Source organism: Apodemus sylvaticus, chromosome X (genome assembly GCF_947179515.1).
Source record: "Apodemus sylvaticus chromosome X, mApoSyl1.1, whole genome shotgun sequence".
Lineage (NCBI taxonomy): Eukaryota > Metazoa > Chordata > Mammalia > Rodentia > Muridae > Apodemus > Apodemus sylvaticus.
The window spans coordinates 128,329,532-128,336,564 of record NC_067495.1 but is presented as its reverse complement, the minus strand read 5'-3'; positions in this window follow the sequence as shown (position 1 = coordinate 128,336,564).

The following is a 7,033-nucleotide window of genomic DNA, read 5'->3' as shown; positions in this document are numbered from 1 at the left end:
TTTAGTTTGTAAAGTTTCCCTTAAGGTCAATCTTGCCTGATCAATTGGACATCTTTAGCTTTGAAGTGAAACAAGTTTAATTTCTATGGACTGAGAAGGTCCTTTTCCTAGAGATTCTCAGGAAAATAAACATTCAGGACTTACGATGGTGAGACTGGGTTCCACTTTGGATAATGAAAGCGGGTCACAGTCAAAAATGAATAAATATTCTACTTTCAGTAGGACCAATGTGAGAGGTCTGAGGCCCTATATCCCTTCTGATTCATACCTGAGACATATTTGTGAAAAGCTGGTCTAAGCTTAAAGCCAAGATCCTGACCTCAAAATGTTATCACATCTCTCCCTACCAAATAAGAAGGACCCAATTTTAGCTCACTGGTTGATTTATTTCCTACAAATACTTATTTAACCCATGTCTACATATGCTTACCTTTCAAATGTTTGCCATCAAAAGGTCTCTCTAGATGTTTAAGATCAATGTATTTACGATATAAATTGTCTACCTTGTTTCTATTGACTGGTCGGTATCTGACTAAAGGAAATGCTGTGTGTTGTTTGAGTTTCTTCTTCAAGTGTCTATGTAATTGTTTGTATATCATTTTGTCTGCTTGTCTATCTAGTCTGTATATATTTTTCTATCATACAGGTTTTGAGACTTTTTTTCTAAAGAATTATTTATTTATTTTATGTACATGAGTACACTGTCTTCAGACACACCATCAGAGGACACTGAATCCCATTACAGATGGTTGTGAGCCACCATGTGGTTGTTGGGAATTGAACTCAGGACCTCTGGAAGAGTTGCCAGTGCTCTTAACCACTGAGTCATCTCTCTAGCCCAAGATGCTTTCATATATGTGAAGAAATATCATCGTATCTACCCCAATTACCCCTTGCAACTCCCCAGGTATCTCTCAACTCTTTCTTTCTTTCTTTCTTTCTTTCTTTCTTTCTTTCTTTCTTTCTTTCTTTCTTTCTTTCTTTCTTTCTTTCTTTCTTTCTCTCTTTCTTTCTCTTTCTTCCTTTCTTTCTTTCTCTTTCTCTCTCTCTTTCCTTCCTTCCTTCCTCCTCCTCCTCCATCTTCCCACTAATCACATACACATACACATACACATACACATGGATTTGGAGATATTCTATTAAGGGAAAAGCACCCACAGTCTCTTATGCTCTGAGTTATGAGCCTCTGTACAGCAAAGAGAAGTCTCTGCACAAGGCTGTGAAAAGCCCGTGCCAAAAGACACTAATATAAATATTTGGATGGAGATTTGACAGCATGACCCTTTAGCAAAATAACAATAATGCTTTTACAGTCTATGACCATCCAAACCATGGACTTTTGGCCACTGTTATAGAATCAGGTATGATATTCCATCCTGTAGAAAAGAAAACTCAGATATAATCAGAAAGTGGTCAGTTACCCCAATAACAGTACTGCCTCTTTTGGACCAGTGACATATTTGCTTGGCAGGTCAATATTGTAGTTTGCAGTGCTGAGTAAGACCATTGATGTCTTTTCTTCCCCACCACCCTGTATAGCAATTGCCATCACTATAAAAAGACTTACTGCAAGTCAGAAATTTCCTAGTCAGTTTAATACTGTTTTCTTCTATGTTCTGCTAAAGTATGTGGTATCTTTAGCACTAGGATCTTACCATGTAGTTATATAATTTGACATTTTTGTGAGCACACTGTAGACATAAGCTATATAGTATGTTCACTTCAAATCAGTCTATAAGTAAACAAAAGTAAGTGAAAATTTAGTTCAAATTATTTTTTAATTCATAAGACTTAAATGAATCTAATGAATTATTTATTTTACATGTAAAATGAGAAGATATTGACTTGGCTTTATACAAACAATGTCACAAAACAATTTGTTAGATATTAAAGTAATATTACTAACAATTGACAATTTAAGCTTTAATACCTACCCAGGTAGCTCTCTTGGTTAAAGATTAAATATTGATGAGATATCCATCTTCCAGTTGCCATTTGAGAATGGCACTTTCTTCAGACTTCATCAGGCTTTCCTCAGGCTTCTTACTACAACAGCTGTCCAACATGCTGAGAATTAGTGATGGCAAAGTGCTCTGCCCCAAGTGGGACATCTGTACCATGCCATCCACAGTTCAGGGAACATCAGGAAAGAGGGCATGAAAAGGGAGATATGACATAGCTCCTGTACTAATGAACTCACTCTAGCTATGTTTATCTGCATAAGACTGTTCCTGTCAACATCTAATCATCAATGGAGGAAGGCTCCATGGGGTCTCACCCCTCCCTCATGGTCTATTGGCAGTTGATCGTTGCTGGGGGGTCACTATTCACAGTCACTGACTGGTTACAACTCTATTTTAACTCCGTGGATCACACTGAAATAAGACATAAAAGGAGGGGAAGGACTTATTGGGGAGAAGGATTTTAGCAGCAGAGGAGTGGGGCATGAAAATGACCCAAATTTCATATGTCAAAGAATTTTAAAAAGTAATCAAATGTGTCCAGACTTGTATGGTTTAAAAAAATAACCCCAAATTACATAAATAATTTTAAGGAGGGGAAGAAGGCAAAAAGGAATGGATAGGTATAAAAATGAGATATAAACAGTTATAGGTATGTAAATACATTTCTGGTTAGAAAACAGACATACTCTTTTGACTGATTGGTAGGTTGGATGGTGTTGATTTGTTTGTTTCAGGGAGATTGTTTTGCTTTTGGCATAGTGTCTCACTGAGGAAACTTGGGTGGTCCCAAATTCACAGAGCTCTTCCCACCTGTCCCTCTAGGGCAGAGATTAAAGGATGTACCATCATGCCCTGCTGTACCAAGTAAATTTTAAACTAGTGCTCATTTTAAAGACTGGTGTAACTGATCTGGCCATATATCAGTCATATTTGGAGGCCAAAGCCAATGAGGACAGAGTAGCTGAAAGGACAGGTACCACTTTGACCTTTGCCTCCCTCTTTCCTGGCTTCTCCAGGTCCTACAGGAACAAGTGACCATACCTCTAAAAGAACCTTACATGTCTGTTAAATTACATGCCCTCATGATCAGGGGTGCTGGAGAAATGACAGTGGTTGGATTCTGGGAAATGCAAACTCTCCAAAAAGGAAAGTCATTACAGAGGAAAATGTCCTCAAGGCTTCCAGAGGAAGCTGTGCGGTTAACAAGACCATGATCCATTCCAGAAGATGGGACTGAGGATGCTGCCACCATTTAAAGATACCTCACTTCCAATACTGAGATGACAGAATCTGTTTTCTGTAAATCATCTAGTTTGTGGTCCTACTACAGGCCCTGACACTCCAATATTTTCATACTTTGAATGTATATATTATATATCATAAAATAATAGACATTAGTGCTGAGCTGTTCTAGGAAATACAGGAAGAGAAAATGTATAGGAACTAATAAACTCAACTTTTAACTTATTTGCTGTGCAAATTTTTCATAGACATTCTTATGTGCTCATATATGTATGTGGATACATATGTGTGTATATAGTTGCCATGTTGCTCATATTCCATACACCAGCACTCTCTGATGTCCTAATTGCCCTCATACTCCAAATAAATAGTCCTCCTTCTGCTTTCATGCCAAGATTAGGTTTATGCACATTGGGAATGTGTATATATTAAAGAATAATGTAGGAGTTGGAGGCCTGGCTCAATAGGTAAGACACTTGCTAATCTTCCAGAGGATCTGAATTTGGTTCCCACTACCCACACTGGGTGGCTCATAACTGTCTATAACTTCAGCTTCAGGGGATCCAACATCCTCATCTGGCCTACTTGAGCATCCACACATGTGTGGTATATACACATACACCTGTGCTCATGTGAGTGCGCGTGCGCACACACACACACACACACACACACACACACAGAGAGAGAGAGAGAGAGAGAGAGAGAGAGAGAGAGAGAGAGAGATCCCTTTCTCTTTAAAAGGGGAATACAATAAAACAAAATCAAGGTTTCCATATCTTCTTAATGATTTCATTCATCTCTCTTTCTTCCTAGGGGGTACTACTGTTCTAGATTATTTCTACTTTGTTAGTTTTTCATCATTGTAACAAAATATCTGAAATATGGCAACTTAAAAAGAACAAAAGTTATTTTAGATTATATTTTCAAATACTTCGGTTCATACTCAATTGCCATTGTTGCTTTGGGGACTTTATTGAAGTAATATATCAGGGCATGTAGAAGATGAAAGAGGTTCATGTCTGGAATTGTTTCCAAGAAGAAAAGTACTCAAGGTAAGGACTGGGCTAGTTGTAGCCTTCAAAGGTATGACCTCAGTGACCTCATTCCTCACCAGACCCAATTTCCTGACTTTTTCACCACTTCCCAGTAGCACTCCAGTCTGGAAGCCAAGTCCTTAACACATGTCCTTGGGAGGAAATTTAGATCTAATTATTTTATAAACGAGTATCCATAAGCATGATTTAAATGTCGAGGATATCATTCCACAGCTTCTTGGTTTTCATTCAATATTATTGTTTTTCTGAGGAACACATTATATTATGTAGGTACAAATATTTTAAACTGCTGAATAGGCAATAGTATAATCTAAATTTTATTTGTATATTCTTCTATTGGCAGGTGTTTAAAGTATTTCTGTAACTGTAAATGTGTCTACGTCTCCTTTTATCTCTACTATTTTCTGCTTTATGTATTGGGAAGCTCTATAATCTAGTATATAGACACTTAGAATTATGATATTTTCCTGATGGGATGATCTTTTTGTCATTTCAACTGCCTTTAACAGTTAACATGCACTTTAATATATTGCCATACTCACTTTTTATGAGAATTGGTTTTGAATATGCTTTCCATCCTACTTTCAACTTGTGTCACTACATTTTATGAACATATCTATAGACAATATATAGTATCATGTTTTAAATTTATTCTGCCTATCTCTGTTCCTTAATTGTTTGGTTTAGATAATTTAAATGTAAAATAATTACTGATATTTGAGAGATTAAGTCTTCTATTTTATTATTCATTTCTCTCTGCATCCTTAATCTATTCTTGGTTTCTCTTTTCTTATAGTCCTGTAAGTTTTTTAAGCACTCTTAGAAAATGATCTTAATTTTTGATGATGTTTTGAATTACCATTTCATATAGTTTTTAATGATTACCATAGAACATATTAAACTCATAAAGTTTCCTGGGTCTAATATCTAACAGCTCTTCGGGTTTTGTTTCATTTTGGTTTGCTACTTAGGGACAGGGTACCTGTGACTCCTTATGCAGTCTAGGTTGGCTTTAAATTCATAACAGGTATCCTGTGGTGGGCTCCCAAGTGCTGATCTAACCAACATTAGATGCTAATGTGAGAAACAAAAATATTAAGAAGTGTGCTACTAGTTTTTGTCAGGGACACAAACTCAGATTATTTGGGAAAAACTACCTCAGTTGAGAAAAACATCCCATCAGATTGACCAGTAGGAAGTCTAGCAGGTAGTTTTTTGTTTGTTTCTTTAATGGTTGATGTTGGAAGGCCTAACCCACTGTGAACAGTCCTGCCCCAGGCAGGCAGTCTTGCCTGGCAGCACCAGGCAGGAAACTACCATTACTCTGTGGTCTCTGCTTCAATTCCTGCCTCCAGGTTCCTGCACTGAGCTCTTGCTCTGGTTTCATTTGATGATGGACTGAAAGCTATAAACTGAAAAAAGTCTCTTACCCTCCAAGTTGTTTTTGGTTGGTATTTTATTATGGCAATAGAAAACAAACTAAAACAATGGGTTATTTTAATTCATAGCTTCAAGCTAAACAGGACAAAGTGGGGGAAACTGTTACATGATCATTTACTATACATTGAACATTTCTTTTCCCATCATCCATTAATATTTCATTCGTTTGTTTCTTTTTGAAGTAGGGTCCTACTATGGGAGGCCCAGACTGACCTCAAAATTTTAATAATCTCCTGCCTCTGCCTCTCAAATACTGGGACTATGTATGTGTGCTATCAATCAGTCTCACTTTCTGCTTAATTTTTTTTTTTTTTGCAATCTCTTGCAATCAATGTAGCTCAGTGTTCCAGAATTTGACTAGTGTGACCAAAGTTTCTAACAACCACCACAAACAACCTATTTTAAGGTTGGACATTGTGGTGTATGTCTGCAATCCCATCCTTCAGGAAGCTGAGACAGGAAGATCTGTGATTGTGAGACTAGTCTAGGCTACTTAGGGAAACCCTGTCTTAGCAAAAAAAACTTTATGGACTAACGTATCCTAGGACTTGACCTGCTTTCTGTTGTCTTGACCTAGGATCAATGTCAATAATTCATATATTTTACCCATAATATTGTTAAACACCCAGCCTCTTAATTTCAACTGATGTTTTTCCAGCTGCTATCTGGAAATGCTGCTGATAGGTTTGTGAATTAGTCCCACAACTGTCCCACAACTGGTTCTTTCATCTTGGCTAGCATCTAAATCAGTTCAATAAAGTGGTCCAGAAAACTATTAGTCTAAAATGTCTGTTTTAACAAAACTTTTGTCTCAAATAGGACTGGAAATTTACATATCTAGGAGCAAAGGAAAATAAAGGGGATGGACAGAGAAAACCAGGAATGTGACTCTAATAAAAATTGCACAATTGTTTATGAATCTGGATGCTTGTTGAAAAAAAAAAAAGATAGCTTTGGTGCATTTGGTGAGAGTGTTCATTTCAGAAAGCTGGAATCCAACCCCCACCCCTGTGGTAAACTTTAGGGGCCTTTCAGACTACTTTCCCAACTCAAATCAAACTGCTAGGTTTGGATGGTGTGTGTGCGCTCCCAGAGAGGCAACTGGGTAATGCGCATGCACCCTCAGAGAGGCAACTGGGTGATGCGCATGCGCTTTTAGAAAGGCAACTTCAGCCTTGCCCCCACCATCCAGAATAACGTCTATTAATGCGACATCCATTAGGATGACGTCCACTGGGGCGACATCAGTTGGGGCAGTTTATGAAGGGGATGTCTGTTGGGGTGTTGGCTGTTGAGGCAACGCCTTTTTTTGGCAACGTCTTTAGAAACCAA